The sequence below is a fragment of the Protopterus annectens genome, chromosome 8.part0, assembly GCF_019279795.1.
Source record: "Protopterus annectens isolate FY-2018-M chromosome 8.part0, PAN1.0, whole genome shotgun sequence".
Classification (NCBI taxonomy): Eukaryota; Metazoa; Chordata; order Ceratodontiformes; family Protopteridae; genus Protopterus; species Protopterus annectens.
In genome coordinates, this window is record NC_056741.1 from 415993007 (window position 1) to 416010923 (window position 17917).

At 39.4% G+C, this 17917-nt stretch overlaps 1 protein-coding gene across 1 annotated transcript in view; it reads left to right on the forward strand.

The window, feature by feature from the left end:
- Positions 1-17917, forward strand: part of RORC (RAR related orphan receptor C) — a 2019495-nt gene that overhangs the window by 680427 nt on the left and 1321151 nt on the right.

A 17917-nucleotide genomic window follows, 5' to 3' on the forward strand; every position in this document is an offset into this window, starting at 1 on the left:
AAGATCTTTTTATTCTTATTTGTTTTACAACTGGAGAGTCTTGAAAGCTTTTTATAGTATCAGAACTACTAACGCTACCTCCCATATTAATGTGTTTCTAAAAATGAAATTCTAGCATTTGTTTTTACACAGACTAAAAATTAGTATGACATAATTTTTTTATTTTATGTAGTATGCAACGGTATTAAAATTTGTTTTAGAAGAATCCAACCAACAGATTGCAGAGCTTATGCCAGTTACACACATGCTGTTTGTGCTGTTTATATACCTAACTGTGGAGGAATTTATTTTTCAGTATTAAATATTTCCTGGTGAAGATAGTGCATTGCCTTAAGTAGTCACAAAATTAAGATGTTATAAAAGTGATAACATTGAAGAGGAACTTGCAGTCAGTGCTTAGAATTTCTGAACACATCCTAATAAGAGACACCTATGTAAACGTTATTGTGTGTAATCTGCTGACAAATGTGAATTGCCATAGCTTGTACAAGGGATATACATTTCTCCTCCGAATGTGCTCTGATGATTTAACTGTTTCATGATGGAAGCTTTCCTCCGTCCTTTCATTTTTGCTTTTCTCAGTCATTTTGTGACAGTTGCAATGCAGGTTTTACCCCTTTTTAATTGTACTACTAAGTAACTCTGTACCGAATCTAAACTGTAATACACTACGCATACTGTAATGGCAAAACATACTGATTTGTTATATAGGGAAAAAATTAAGAACTGGAATTAATATTGCATAGAATATTCTTGATTTAGTTCTTTGAATATTTATAGTTATCTTTTTTTCAGTAAGTTGTTGTTGTTGTCTTTCGGCTTTTCCCGGTTAGGGGTCGCCACAGCGGAACTCCTGTCCGCTAATGATTGGCAGTAGATTTTCACAAACGCCCGAGGTGCCAGCTCGACGTTCAACCTTCAGTGAAGGCATGCCCATTTACGCATGTCTTTCGAATGCCCACCCAACTGCGGGGATGACATGCAGACTCCACACAGAAGGTACTCCCCGCACTCCAGCCGAGAATTGGACGGGAGAACCTCTTGTTGTGAGGCAACAACGCTACCGCTGCACCATATTGGTTACTTGTATGATATTGGATGTATGTTGTTACAGCTGTTGAAACTCTGCTGAAAGAAGGGAAAAACAGTGATTTTTCAGTGTAAAATGTTGCCATGTACTGGAACATTAGTGGTAAAGATATGTGACCCAAAATTGAAATTATTGCTGGGAAATATTACATGGCATTTTGCTTGTGATATAAATACTTCTCTTTTATAGACTCATAAGTTCATAAGTACACAAACAGTGTTTATGCCTACTGGCTGTCTAAAACACTGATTCATCCAAGTATGGTTCATATGCTTTCTCACCTGCCCAAGTATCAAAATTCCTCTTAAAAGTGTCAAGACACTTTTACTGTCTAACATTGATAGGAATATTATTCCATAATTTGATAGCTTTAACAGTGATGCACTGAGCTGTTACTGTAGAGTTACCAGACCTTACTGTAAACTTCATATTATTACGTTTTTGAGTAATAGTACATCTGTTAATCTCATATTGTACATTGCCTGCAAAATTGAGTCATAGAAAATCGTGTGCACCAATATCAGTTTGGCACAAATGTACCCATAACAAAAACTAAATAAATGTGAATTCTTACATCTAGATCCATACTTCATTGTCTTTATATCCACAATTTTTTTACTGAATTTTCTTTGAACACCCTCCAACCTTTTTAATTGACCTTTAGAATATATCCAAAATGAGTTATTATATTCAGTGCGAGGCATAAATGTAAGTCTTGTACACTAAAATTAATATATTTTCATCCCTTGTAGACAAGTTACACAGCAAATAACCTATTTAATTGCTCTTGTAATTAGCTTTCTGTAAGCATTACAGTAAAAAAAGTACAGTTGTGTAAAATCTTACCCTAGCAGTAGATGTGCTTGCTTACACTGCTGCAGTGTTCTTATAATATGTGGATTTCCTGCCGTGGAAGCCCGCTGTTCGGCCAGTCTACCAAAGACTCCTGTTGCTTTAAAGGTATGCCAAACATCACCCAAATGCACCTTTGTGTAGCATAGGGCATAAAAGTGGTATTCAGGCCTACCATAGTCAGAAATGATTGCCCCCAGTAGGAACACCAGTCCAAGGAACCCAAAAGGTAATATGTACATCCAGGAAGGCAAAGAACTAGGGGGAAGGAGGGAGGGATGGAATACTGCAGCAGTGAAGGCAAGTATGTCTACTGTTATGGTAAGATTTTACACAACTGTACTATGTCCTTACCTTCACTGTTGCAGTATTCTTAACATATGGGAGAGTGCCAAAGCTCAAGAGGAGACTAGGGGTAGGAGGAGGAAGGAGCAGGAGTCCCCTAAAAAGCCATGCAGAATGACACTAGCAACATCAGCCCTGGCTACAGAGATACCATCCAACTTGTAGTGCTTGGTAAAAGTATGCACACAAGTCCAGGTAACTGCTTCAAGAATAGAATTAGTATCTAAGCCCTTGAAAAAAGCACCAGTAAAAGCCACAGCTCTAGTAGAATGAGCCTTAGCTGAAGAGGGAAGGCTGTTGCCATGAAAAGTGTAGCAAAAAGAAATATCCTTAGAAATCCAAGAAGAAATAGTTTGCTTGGATACAGCAAGTCCCAAAGATCTAGGATGAAAAGAAACAACTGATCAGATTTTGTAATAGCTGTAGTCTTATCCAAATAAACCTTGGGTTGCCTTTGCACATCCAAAGTATGCAGCACCCTCTCACTGTCAGTTTGCAGACAGGGGGAAATAGTAGGCAGATTAATAGACTGATTAAGTGATAGCTCATTAACCACCTTAGGCATAAAAGAAGGGTTAGTGTGCAAGGACACTGTGTCCTCATAAAAGATTGAAAAAGCCACAAGGGCCTGTAACTCAGACACCCATCTGGCAGAAGTAAGAGCTAACAAAAGAACAGTCTTCCAGGAGCAGTGTTGCAAGGAAGCTGAAGCAGCAGGCTCAAAAGGAGCTGCATCTACTTTTCCAAAAAAAAAATTAAGATCCCAGGGAGGAGGAACCGGCTTCCTGCAAGGTCTGATATTAAGGATGCCTTTAAGAAATTGTTTAACCTCAAATCTAGAAGCTAAAGGAGGAGAAGAAGGCAGAAAGCAGAGATAGCTGAGAAGTGGCCCTTAATAGAAGAATAGGCCAAACCAGCATTGAACAAATCACGCAAATAAGAGAGAACCAAAGAAATGTCCACAGTAAGTGGGTCCAGGTTACGAGAGAGATACCAAATAGAAAACTTCTTCCATTTGGATAAGTAGGATTTCCTAGTAGGAGGTTTCCTGGCCTTCTGCAGGACTTCCAGCGCATCCTCAGAAAAAAAAAGGTGTCTGCGAGGAATCAAAATCCTATCACCCACAGTGTCAGCTGAAGCGTGGACATGTGGGGAAGGATGAGAGACCCCCTTATCTTGTGAGAGTAGATCAAATCTGTGAGGTGACTTGTAATGATTGCCCCCTGGCTAAATGCAGAAGAAAAGGGAACCAGTGCTCCTGCGGCCAAAAGGGAGTCACAGTCACCAACAAGATTTTGGGAGCCATCTTGTTGAATATTGAACATGACTTTTGGAATGAGAAGAAGGGGATGGAATGCATAAAGAACCATTCCCTTCCAAGAAAATGAGAGGGCATCCACCTTTCACACCAGAGGACCTGGGACTCTGACACAAATCAGAGGAAGATGTCTCTTTAGAGGTGAGGCAAAAAGATTCACTTGAGGAGTACCCCACTGGTGGATAATGTGCAGAAACACAGCCATTCATGGGACAGAGTTAAGGACCTGCTCAGTGTCTGCCACAATGTTCTGACCGGAAGGGATATAAACTGCCCGAAGAGTTAATTGATACTTGACAGCAAGATCCCATATCAGAAGTGCTAACCAGCAAAGAAGATAAGATCTCTTTCTTCCCTGTTTGTTGATATACCCCATAGCTCTCAACTGTACAGATTTTCACAGAATGTCCAGAGTTTTGCCTCATATTTTTGGTCTGTTACTCATAAAATGTGTGGTTTGCTGGCAAGTCACTGTGGATTGAAATCATCAAATAATAACATACATTTGATTCATACTTAATGTCATTCAGGAAATGCATACTAACACAAATCCTGTTACCCTAGCAACGTTCTAAGTTTACACGAGGAGTATTTAAAATCTGTCCTTATTTTTAAGCCTTTGTCCAGATTTCTTGCACTAAGAAGTTGAGAGGTATGGATATATGTGTGATGACAGGAGGTACTGCAAGCTATGCCAGGAGAAGTAGAGCAGTGGATGTGTAACATATGCCAGCACAGCTATCTGGAATTTTTTAAAGAATTATATGTCATTTTTATATCAAACTGATTTGTACTGATGCTTGTGTTGAAAATGCATTTGTAAAGTCTTTGGAATATGTTGCCTACCTGGCTATAATGGTACCTTACTGTAAGTGGCTTCAGGACCTCTTTGAAAAGACATCTTTACAAGCTTACAAGTACCTGGGGTTCTTGATTTACTTGCTGCATTACATAGCCTGACACACTTTGTTAAATTGTCTGTTTACCTGCTTTATTTTAGCAATAGCCCATGACTGGGTGTGGGTTTCACAAGATTTTCCCACGGTTGGTGTGGTTTGATCATGAGAGTGAAGTGCGGGTGATCAAACAAAGACAATTATAGGTAAATCATGGGATACCCACATCCAGTCATGGGTTATTGTTTTTATAGGACATTATTAAAAATGCTTACATGTTCTAAATTATATTATTGCATAAATGCACTTCAGTGCTCCTCCGTGGCTCATGTGTTGAATGGGGTATCTAAACAATGTACTGAGCATGTACATGCTGACATTTTACGCAGAATGTCACAGCTTCTGCTCTTTTTTTTTTTTTTAAAGAACTCCTTGCATTTTAATCTTGATTTATTTATTTGTTTTCAAACATAAGATTTTGTGTGGCTGTTACCAGTGGTAATTATTTTTTTCAGCACATGTATGAATCACTAAACAGTATTCTGTATGGTTGTGTCTGTGCCATAAAAAGATAAGTATCACAGCATCTGGCCATATGAAACCTATTTCTTTGGGTGGGTTACTATTAAATGCACTAGAGTTTGTGGTGTTTTTATACCACAGGAGTTCATCACAGAGGAGTTTTTGTGGCAGCAATCCTTGTATAAATACACCTAAGTTTTTTTTTTTGTAAGTTAAGCATCATTATATTCCATTGAACAGTTTTGTACTGTAGCAAAGCATGGTCAAGCTTTTTTTTATCAATTAGTGTCTACACTTATGATTGTAGAGAAACATATTTTGGAGCCAGACCTTTTTTTTTCATGGGGATTGCTCAATTTACAATGTGAACATGATTGGTATGCCTAATCAGTGCACACATTTCTGAATATTAACTAACTTTTATTTTTTTAATTTGTCTTATCTGTACATTTATTGTATTTTGTTTGCTGACATTTTAACTGCTTATTTACTATTATTTTTTTTAGTTTTTATGTTTTATGTGCTTATGTATATTTTACCTGTGTTTAGTTATAGACACTGTAACAAACTTGAGGTTTTTAGAGGCTCTACCACCACGTCTGAGTTGGCATCTAGTTGGAACACTAAACCCTGCCTTCAGAACACCAGTTAGCAGAAATAAGTAGTCCGTAGGTGTAATCACAAATTCTTTAATAAATCACAGCAAGTAAAACACAACAGTTTAGCACTTTCGTTCAAACACCTTGAACTTCATCAGAACTAAAGACATAAAACTTCTAGTGCAGTATATATACTCAAGTTAAATGATCATTTAAAGTCCACCAATAAAGGCTTTTCAATAAAACAATCAAAACTTATTTAAAGATACAACACTATTAAAACCGATATGTTAAATATAAACATTAAATATGAAAATGTAAGTGTGTAAATACTTTGACAAGTAAACAGTTTTTGTAAAAACAGTGTCCTATAAGAATGCACATACTACAATTTTGCTGCTCACTCTTAAAACTGGAGTAATAGAAATGGCTTCATTTAAGCCTCAATATCTGTTGACTTGTAAAGTCATTTGCCGAAACAGCTCTCTATACTCCAAGAGGTTCTCCCATTTTCATCCTCTTGGATTTTTTTGCACTTGTTCTAAAACAAAACAACTTTAAAAGAACATTATCACAACATTTTTCCTGCTTAGCCAAAGCATTAGTTTCCACATTGTGTTATATCATAAACATATTCATATATATGCTTTCTTAGTGCCCTCTCAGTTTTTCCTATACAGAAGGCACCACGCCTACCAATGCAAATGTACATTATACAGAAGGCACCACGCCTACCAATGCAAATGTACATTATACAGAAGGCACCACCCCTACCAATGCAAATGTACACTAAACTAACAGAATTACAGTTAGAATATGACTGGGACCTCATCTCTCTACCACGGCTTTCCAAATAAGTAAATTCAGCATCACTGATATAAGTGCACTGTTTACAGTAGCCACATTTAAATGTACCAGTTTTATTTTGATTACGTTCATACATATTTTTTAAACAAACTCCCTTCCTGTATACGAACTTAGGAGTTCTTTTTTTTAATGTAGATATTTAAAAAAATCCTAACTTCGTAAATAGGAAGGGCGTATGGTAATGGGTATTTTGGCTTGGGGCATTAGTATGAACTAGGTTTCTTGTGAAAAATATATAGCAGAACTGTCAGATAACCACCTCAATGATTTAACAAAGTGATGGAGAAATTCTATTTGGATGCTTAGGGCAACTCTACAGTGCTAACTAAAAACACTGAGAAGCAGGTATGATGCCGAAGCCTAGATAAATCAACATGTTAGGTGTTGGAAGAATAATAAAAGAAATCCTGTACCATAGCCAAGCAATAAATAAAATCTGTCTGATAATAAAAGCAGAAGCCAGTAATCCAAGCTTTCAGATATTGTTGCAGAAGTTCTAGCAGCTGAAATGTATAACTCAAAAATGAGAAAATGAGTCTTATAATTTGGGTACACAGCCAGTGTTCTGAACCTATGTAAACGAAAAAACAACTTGGGCAAATATATACAGTGCTCAGAAAACAATCCAATGATAGCAGGCTGTTGAAAGTTATTAGCAGCCCCCAAAATAATGAACTTGAAAGTAACAAGAAATTGAAACTTCTAGTAAAGCAAACATATCCCATAACCATCAAGGGCAGCATTTATATTCACAGTACCTTGTATAAAGTGAGAGGGGCTCTTCTCACGCTGTAGCGCAGACAACTTATTCTTTTGTGTTAAAAACAGTAAGTTGTGGCAGTGCATACAAATGTAATAATGCAAGTCTTCATTGTAAGTGAGAGCTGTCTAAATGTCTCTTAGTAACCTTTTCTGTAGTAAGAGGATGTAAAACTGAAGCGTCTGAATTGTACACATCTGTACATTTTCCAGGGTAAGAAATGGACGTTTTTTCCTGATCCTGGTATTTCCGAGAGATTTTTGAATGCTTCATCACAAGGACACAGGTGTTTAAAAAGTCAATGCAGTTTACTGACTTGGCATTATATTTGTTACTGCTCAGTTTTTGAAGTCAAAAAGTAAAGCTTAACCTTTGGTTGTTAAGATAGATCTGAAGTTCTGGGTTAATCAGAACATTTATACACAGAATAACAAACAACAAAGGCTATTGATGCAAAGTCGTTAAGTCATACAAAAACACAGTACTTTCCTTAAAGTTTTTATTTGGAAAGGATACAGGGCTTTTCTTGCTGTTTCCAGCTGATGGTTCCGCAATAATGCTGGTGGCATTTTTTCACCTACACTTAATATTGCCTGATGATAGAAGTAAAGCAGATCACCGTTCGTTTGTTCTACAGGGTCAGTACACTGTGACTATCAGGAGCCCATCGCATTCCTCATTGCCCATTGTACTGGGATCAAATGTTTATAGGCCTGAAGCTGCTTCCCTTTCTCCTAGGCCTTGTTACTGTTTACAGAGACCTACAATCTGCTTGGAGAATCAGAAGAGTAGCAGCTGATGCTGGCTATGGGTGAGGTGGTAGAATGGCATCTTGGCCCTTTTTTCCCCAAGGTTATAAATAAGCTGTATTTGTGGTGCTACAGGTGTTGGTGCAGGCAGCTTAGCGTAAAGTTGGGATTCATATGTACTTAGAACACAGTGCATCTTGACTTGAATCACTGTGAGCTGATGTTTTGATCTTTTGTTGTGTAATGGAATATAGTGAGGAAAACATTCAAGATGTATATCTAGTCACATCAGGCATATTCTGTTTAGCTGTGAAAGAAGAACAAAATACTGGCTCACAGTAATTAGTACTGCACTGTGCTGAAAATGACAATGACTCCCGTCCTAAGATGGAGTGGTATGTAGTGTGCACAAGTTTTGTCTGGCTTGTGCTGTAGTGAATCACCTCCAGAGTCATGCAGGCACTGGGATAACATTTTATGAACTGTAACACAAATTGGATTATGATTCTAGCTTACTTGTGGACAGCATCATAGACCTCCTGAGCTGGTGTTTGGAGTCCAGTAATGGGTTTACCAGCCGTGGCTTGAAAGAGTATCTGACATCACTCTTGAGATGAATATCTGTATGGTTATTTGTACCAAAGCATGAAAGTGGTCAGTATAGTGCCTGACATGTGCATCATGGCTTCCATCAGGATGCTGGGAATGGGTGTCCATTATTTGTCGAGTGTAGGTTTCACGTTATGTGGATAATTATTGAATGATTCCCATACCTGTAGACATAGACATGGGCTTCATATGGCCTGGGAGCAGAGGTGTGATAACTGGAGAAACTGACTTACTGAGCTCAAAAAATGAAATTCCATTTTCATGAGCTAAAATGCATGATTTGTACCTGTGATTTTTAAGTGTAATTTCTGGTTACTACCATGATTTAATTATAATTTTGTAGTATATTTATATATATATATATATATATATATATGGTTCTACCTGACTTCGTCGACAGCGCAGAAGACCGACAGCGAATTGAGCTCAGAAGATCGAAACGAAGAAGACCGACGAATCGCGGGTTGCAGAACATCGACAATGCAGAAGACCGACACGACGGATGACAACACCAACGCCGAGGATGCCGACATGGGGAAAGGCTGTGTGAGTATGCGGTAGTGACGGACGTTCGGGTGCGAGGCAGGTAAGTGTGGAGATTGACGGTCTGTGGGGATAGGGGTGGGTTAAGTGAGTTAGGGTTAGGGAGCGATAGGGGTGGGTTAAGTGAGTTAGGGTTAGGAGCGATAGGGTGGGTTAAGTGAGTTAGGGTTAGGAGCGATAGGGTGGGTTAAGTGAGTTAGGGTTAGGCGGTAGGGCGGGTTAAGTGAGTTAGGGTTAGGAGCGGGTAGGTAAGTGTGCGATAGTGACGGACCTTAGGGTTAGGTAAGGTTTAGTGTGGGCTTGTAAGGATTTTGGTGTGCTTGTGTTGTGTGTGTGGTTTGTGGAATGGGGATGTGTTTTGTTTTAATAATTGTTATTGTGGTGTGTGCAGTGTATGGGGTTTCGTGTTTGTGTACCGTCGGTTATTTCGTTGTCGGTTATGTGTGGTTTCGTGTTTATGGACTGTCGAATATGTGGTGTCGGTGATGTGGTTGTCGGTGTTGTGTGGTTTTGGCTATGTCAGGTAGAACCATATATATATATATATATTATATATATATATATATATATATATATATATATATATATATATATATGTGCAAAATTAAAACAGATTTTAGGTACAGAACATGCAATAATCAAGCTGACAGCAGTACAGATAATAAATATGAAAAGAAATACAAGTTGTGGTGAGTGAGTGCTCTTACCTAAAGCACCACTTCCAATGAAAGCTGTGTATTTTTATAATATTAAGACGGTCCATACTACGACAGTCCGTATTTGGACAATAACAGTATTTTCCTAGGTATGTCAGTGTCTGTGATGGTAACGTGGTATCTATGTTGCCAATGATACCTGGGAGTCTGGAGAATTCACTGAAATTCGTCGTTACTGCAGTGCATTATTTTCTTTCTCCTGTAGCACCATTATGTAGATTTCTTTATGAAGAAGCAGCGTCCTGGGAAATATGAGTCTTATCTGATTGTAAGCGAATTGGTCATCTGCCCTCTGCTGATAGTTTGCATTTTGCTGCCTGTTGATGGTTTGGGCTGTCATTCTATGGCCCAGTATCATTTGGCAACAATATGTATATTCCTAGAACTGAAGTAGTTTAACAGCTAATGAGCTTTCGTTAGGATATATTATCATTGTTTAGATACAAGAAGGACATGCTGCATTTGATCTGAGCTCTTTAATTTTGGGGTGGTCCGGCTGTATTCGTCTAAGTTTTGCAGTACCTTTTCCTAAGTGAATTAATGAGTTAATGGAAGTCAGTTTTAAACTTATTAAATTCATTTTTTGTGTGCAATAAACATAGATTAAAAGTACAGTGCACTTATGGTACTACCGTATACTTTTTCTCATTTTATTTATTTTCTATTTCTGTGAATATGTCATGTTACAGTATATAGGTCTTCAGAAATTATACCGCTATACCTAATGCAATTTACAGAGGTTGTGGTGTAAATCTGAACTCCATTAGATTTATACTCAAGATTCCTGTACAGAGCCTCTGTTTTTCACAGATTGCAAAATGTACAAGATCATATCTGTGGAATTTATTAGCTGAATTACCATTCAACACAAGGCTGTATGGACTGTGGTGGTGGTGGTGGGAAAGGTAGCTGGAGTACAGGCCTAGTATGAAAGCAATAGGAGTGTAAGACCAGGCAGTAATGTCTGTGGGATACGGAACAGGCCATGATATTGGATGGTTATTGAGGCAGGGGGCAGGCAATCACTACAGTCATACACACACACACACACAAAATGTATCTTGCACATGCACATGGAGAACACACTCATACAGTGTCTCTGTACCTCACACATACCCTTGCTTAGTGTCTTGTACCCAATGAGTGCTCTCTACAACTTACCTGGATTAATAGTCTCATCAAAGAGAAGCTGCTCTGTTTTGCCTGTTATACATTTTCTCACATTGAAATGCTGAAGTGTGCACATAGGTGCACAGAGCTAAATTGATGCACACTTACATACATACCACTCAGCTGTCCAGACTTTTGCTGAATTTGTTGATTTGTCTTATAGGCAGCTTGATGATTGGATGATGCGAGGGTCACAGTCGGGGGGGGGGTGGCAAGAGGAGAAAAATTTGCACTTACCTTGTCTGCTAGTATGTTTGCAGTTTCCTTGGGGTCATAATGGGTGGTACCACAGTATATAAGTTCAGGGCAATGCTGAGTATTGTTTCTAAGATTTATGATACAGTTTGTAGTAGTCCTTGGATGATGTGTCAATGTTTAATTCAAATTTTGCCTTGCAGATTTGATCCCGCACATTAGTTCTTTACCCTTTTGAGTTCACTTTTAATGTGGAGAAGATTTAAGTTTATTCTTGGGAGCTAACAGTTTTTTTCTCCTTGTTATGCAGTTTACTGACACTGGGGTTCCACTATGGGAACTTGTTTTTCAACTTCACATTGTACTTGTGATATATGGGGACATGTGCTTTGATGCAGGAATTTAGTTAGGAATTGAAAACAGTTGTATACGTGGCTGTTTTAGCTATGGAATCCTTTTGAGGTGTAGAGCACTTAAAACTGTTTAGGTTATCAGCTAGTTGTAAAAGGCCAGCTTTGAAGAAGTCTCTGAAAACAGTAGGATGTGAGCACATCTTGGACTGGCTTCTTGTGGAGATTATTGCAGTAATGTGATCTAATCCACCCAGTGATGGGTAATAACAGGTGTGCTTCACACTGGCTCTTTGTCAGCAAGAACCAAACCAAATTGATTGGCGCCTCTGGTAGATAAGGATACTGGAGAGAGTTTACTTTGACAATGTCCAGGGACCATTGTGCATACTTGTTTTTTTTGTTGTGTATGTTTGTCACTGTCTAGGAACCCTTGTGCATACTTGTTTTTTTTTTGTTGTGTATGTTTGTCACTGTCTAGGAACCCTTGTGCATACTTGTTTTTTTGTTGTTGTGTATGTTTGTCACTGTCTAGGAACCCTTGTGCATACTTGTTTTTTTTTTGTTGTGTATGTTTGTCACTGTCTAGGAACCCTTGTGCATACTTGTTTTTTTTGTTGTGTATGTTTGTCACTGTCTAGGAACCCTTGTGCATACTTGTTTTTTTGTTGTGTATGTTTGTCACTGTCTAGGAACCCTTGTGCATACTTGTTTTTTTTTTTTTTGTGTATGTTTGTCACTGTCTAGGAACCCTTGTGCATACTTGTTTTTTTGTTGTTGTGTATGTTTGTCACTGTCTAGGAACCCTTGTGCATACTTGTTTTTTTTTGTTGTGTATGTTTGTCACTGTCTGGAACCCTTGTGCATACTTGGTTTTTTTTTGTTGTGTATGTTTGTCACTGTCTAGGAACCCTTGTGCATACTTGCTTTTTTGTTGTGGGTAATTAAAATTGTATCAGATTCAGTTGTTGGGGACTGTAGTTTGGTAAGGTAGGCATCATGCAGTGCAAAGGTCTTAGAGGGGATACAGTAATTAAAAGTGATGCAATCGATGAACTTGCTTTAGGTACAGAATGTGATAGGATTTTTAATAAGTATGGATACACTACATCAGCAGCACAGCCACCCTCAAAGGAGGGTCTAAATGTGTGGTAGACATTAAACCCAGTAGACAAGAGTGCTGTCACTGGATTAGAGCCATATGTTTCTAACTATACAAATATGGATGTTTCCAATGATCATGAAGGCTTTTTAGGACAGTCAACGTTTTGTTCAGGCATCTACTGCTTAGCAGTGCTGTCTTAATATTGACTTGACTGGAATTCTTTGACTGCTAGACACAAGAGAATGAACCTACATATTAAAAGACAATGTGGAGGTGGAGAATGTTAGTATTTGGAAACCCTGAAGGGAGAAGTACAGGACATCCCTAATGAAGGAGGTAGGACTCTTCCATCTTCATCCAAACTGACACATACTAGAGCCCCCTTAGCATCACAATAATTATTGATCAAGTTGAAGTCCATTATTTTTATGCCAGTATTGTAGAATTATTCACAATGATGGCAGGAGATTAATTAGAAACATACAAAGACATCTCAGACATGTCCCTCTAACTAACTTCCAAAGTATTGTGTTTAAGACTATTCACTCCGCTGTCTGCCATGACCAGGTCATATGCATGCTTGAGGTGCAGGGATCCAAGAGACTTGCAACATTGTGAGTTCTGCTACCTGAGAAACAGCTGGATTTTACTTTAACTTTGCTCTGCCAGGTGAATGGTGCATGGGTGTGTCCTAACTATTGTATTACGTGTGATGCTGTCTGTGTGTGTGTGTGTGTGTGTGTGTGTGTGTGTGTGTGTGTGTGTGTGTGTGTGTGCGTGCATGTGTGTGTGTGTCTGTGTGTGTGTGTATGTGTGTCTGTGTGTGTGCGTGTTTATGTATGTGTGTGTGTGTGTGTGTGTGTGTGTGTGTGTGTGTGTGTGTGTGTCTCTGTGTGTGCACGCACACGTGTGTGTGCGTGTGCGTGTGCGTGTGTGTGTGTGTGTGTGTGTGTGTGTGTGTGTGTGTGTGTGTCTCTGTGTGTGTTGGTTATGGTGTGATACTTCTACCTAGTTAGCAGTACATAATCTGGAAGGTCTAGGAGGCTTTGGGAAGAATTTTCTTAGTATTTTAGCATAAGCAGTTTGTTGTCAGTGTGCAATATGATGATTTGGGTGTCTAGGGAACACAAGCAGTCTAGGCACTGATGAACATGAGGGCTGTGCCTCTAGTTTAAATATGTATCTACACCTGTCACAAGTGGGCTTTGTGTCTGGTAACAACTTGGGATAGTCAGTGAGTGTAAGGCGCGCCATTTAGCTGCAGTTAGCACTCCATATAGATTAGCTAGGTTATCTGTACTTTTTTTTTTCTCTCGGGTAGCAAAATGCCCTCAGACAGACTGTTAGTTGAAGTAAGTTATCTTTAATTTTACTTGTGTTTGACCTCTCAGTCTCTAATTATACTAGGCTTTCTAAAGAAAACAGTAATGCAATCACCTTTTTCTTTTTAGATATGATATTGTGTTTGTCAGTGTCAACGGCTGATTATTTTTATTCATTGTATTTGCTTAAACCAGTTCAGATTTGCAAAGAGCTGAAGCCCATCCTGGAAAACAACAAGTTTAAGGAGAGAATCCTGTCAGTCAGGGGCAGGATGCCAGACTATTGCAGAATTACACACACAACACACACACACACACACACACACAAAACTAGATGTAGTTTGGCACGCCTTCACCAATACCCAATTTTGGAATTGTGGAGGAAATCAGAAGTCAAGATAAAAATGTACAGGATACAGGGAGAACATGTAAACTCCACATAGAAGGCAGTCAACCAGAAACTAACTGACAGAGAGTAAACATTGTTCACAGGTGCTAATTCCAGTTGCACATTGTGATTGGAGGGAAAGACGTCTTCCTCCAGGTTTCTTCACTTGGACATTAGAGCAGGAGCATTTCCAGACTGAAATGCATTTCAGGACCGAACACCTTGGCCATTCCGCTAGAATGTTGCATTATCCTGACAGATGAGTCTTTGTTAGTCGAATACTGATGGAATGAATAAGCTCCCAGAATTTGATTACCATTGTACATAACTAGTAAAAACATGTTTTGCCCAGCTTATGTAATGCATAACAGTTGAATTTTTAGACACACTGGTTGTAGTATGCCTACATTTGGATGATGTTTGTTTGTCATAATGGCCAGGTTAACTACTATCAACTTTTTGTCTCTGATGTACACTCTAGATCGAAAAAAGGCCCAGAAAATCTTTGCCATCCAAGATTCAAGATAAGCCCCTCCAACCTATATCCAGCTTATGTGACCTCAACATTTAGAAGTAAGAGAGAAAATAAAGGGTCTTCATCATAAGTTTTCATGGGATTATGATAAATCTTCAGTCATTTTGTTGTACATAGAGGAGATCAGTGTGGTTTTCATGTCAAAGTCACTTTCTAGATTGTTCCACAGAGCTGCTTAGGCTTGCCGAAGCTTCTTCATGTTATGTTCACTATACTTTAAGACATTTACTTTTTCTTTCTGAAATTGCAGATGTTCTAAACAATGGAAAGTTCATAATCAAAATGCAACAACTTAAATCTGATATTTTGCAATAGCTGAAGAAGTGTATACAGATAACGTGAGAGTATTAGAGGTAGTAAAAGGTATAAGGGAAAAGAGGAATATGACAAAAGAGAAACTGTTGGTATGGCTGATGGGAGAGGAAATGAATTACAGAAAATTATGGAGAATTTCTGTGTAAGAGTGAAAGATGGCCAGATATGCTGACAGATGAATAGGTAGTGGCAGAAAGGGAGACGTGAAGAAGCTTGGGGGTGTGGATATAGTAGAGAAACTGGGGAGTTGGCTACTAGCAGAAATAGGCAGCAAAGGAGTGGTGAGAAGGATTCAGAATGTCAGGGATAGGAGGGCTTAGAACATGCAAAAGGGTCAGTGGGAAACCTACATGGAAAGGTAAAACATGATGACCAGGTAGAATACGATTAAGGTCTTCTCTCATCACAGGTGGCATATAACTCAGTAGTGCTAAATAGTGTATTTAAAAACAGTAACAATTATTTAAAGAGGATTGTATGCACTGAGGGTGTTTTATATATAAACATAACCTGGTTCTTTCAGTTAACCTTACCTCATTACTTGGCACACATAGACCCCCCCTCCCCCCATACTTAAGCCCACCACTAACATTCTCTTCCAACCACGACAAGATATTTTACTTTATCATGACTCATACCCTTCTGTTGTGACTAGTTAGTAGACCTTGCTTTATTTCCTGAGTTTGTGGATTAGATCAGAACACTGTATAATCTCTCATTTTTCCTACCTCACCTTCCCACAGATGTGTTAGGGATGCTGCCTTATCATTTGCTGGTTATTTCACATTTATCTACCACAGCTCCATTCTGCCATTCTGTTAGTTACAGTCAAGTAACTTTTGATGCTTCAGTTTTACCATTTTGTTCCAGTTCTGTTTGCATTCGACATATGCCGATCAAGTGGTAGTGCGATACCAGCATTTAGAAATGAATGCCGATACTGCTTTTGCAAGCAGCAGTGAAGTGCCTCAGTGCTCTGTGTGATATGGTGACATACAGACAGTCCGAACTTAATGGTAATATTGTTAGAGCTGAAGCACTTCAGTGATCTGTGTGTGGTATGGATGGTAATATTGTTAGAGCTGAAGCACTTCAGTGATCTGTGTGTGGTATGGTGCAGTAGTGACAGTCAGAAATGAATGCTGATACCATACTGACATTCAGAAAGTAATGCTGATACTGTTAGGGCTGAAGTGTTTCAGTGCTCTGGATGTGGTATAGTACGACACTTTGCGCGGTTGTGTGTATAGCGCAGCGCCGGTTAAACAAGGTTAAACTTTTTCTGGCTCCGCCAAGTCTGCTCTTCAAATTTTCCCTTAAGGAAGCTCTACTCTTAGTATAACCAGACTACTCACTATATTAAACGCCTAGCACTTGTTCTCAATACTTCTCTACTAAGTAAGCACTCTCGTACTAAGTAAAGCACTACATCTACTTACCACCCCTGTGAATATCCACTTCCCTTAAAGGTACAGCACTCCCTTATACTGTTCTAGCATGTCGAGTGGTAGATTACTGGCGTTGTCTCCAGTTCAGCTGGCCAATCTGGGTATCTTGAGACAATGCTACAATTGTCTCATGTACACAGACAACCATCTCCTCCTCCCAACAAACACAAATACATGTGAGAGATGCAACTATATAGCCAAACTGGAGGCTGAACTCTCTCAACTCAGGGCTGGCATGACCAGACAGGAGGAGATGGAAACCACACACACAACAATCCCAGTCCCACATATACCTACCACAACTGCAAACTAAACACATAAAAACACAAAGACATACTCGGAGGCTCTAATAAAAAACTTACCAAAACAACAGAGGCTCCCAAAGCAGACATCCAAAAATCCACCACCTCAAAACAAAACACATGCAACACATACTTCAATAAATCAGAGTGTCAACCAATCACAGCCCTTAAGGCCAAACACCTTGCCTGATACACTAGTAATAGGTGACTCTATAGTCAGACACACTGATGTCCCGCTGACCAGGCTGAACAAGGAGAAGGTGACTGTGAGCTATCTATCGGGAGCTAGGATCTGCCACATAACACACGCACTCAAGTCACTCCAAAGCAAGTACAAATATGGCTCCGTCATTGTCCATGCTGGTGTGAATGACCTGAGATGTACCTCCCTGGACTACATGAAAAGAGACATAGAAGAGCTCTCCAATTATGTAGCCCAGGCTGGTATGACCCTGACCCTGAGCAGCATCCTGCCCTCACCAAGAATGATACCACAATACAAAGACAAGATGATCAGCTTTAAGGGGATCCAATATCTGTCTGCCTGGGATGACATGTTGGACAAGCCACGCTGCTTCACAAGGGATGGCTTACACCTGTCACCACTGGGATTCCAGATATTGGCTAAGGCTCTTGCCACCCCATAGTGCCTTTTTTAGGCAAGGCTGAAAAGACAAACCCACCTCCTTAGAAAACAAAAATGGAAAAAAACTAAGGGTAATGCTGTTCAACGCCAGAAGTCTAAATCTCAAGATGCAGGCACTTGATGCGCTCCTCAGCATGGAGAACATTGACATCTGTGCAGTAACTGAAACCTGGTTCAAGGCTCCGGAGAGCACCCCAGCACTACCAGGCTATACCTCGTATCATGCTTTTCGGCCCCAAAACCCGGGCCGAACCACAAAGGGAGGGGGAGTGTCC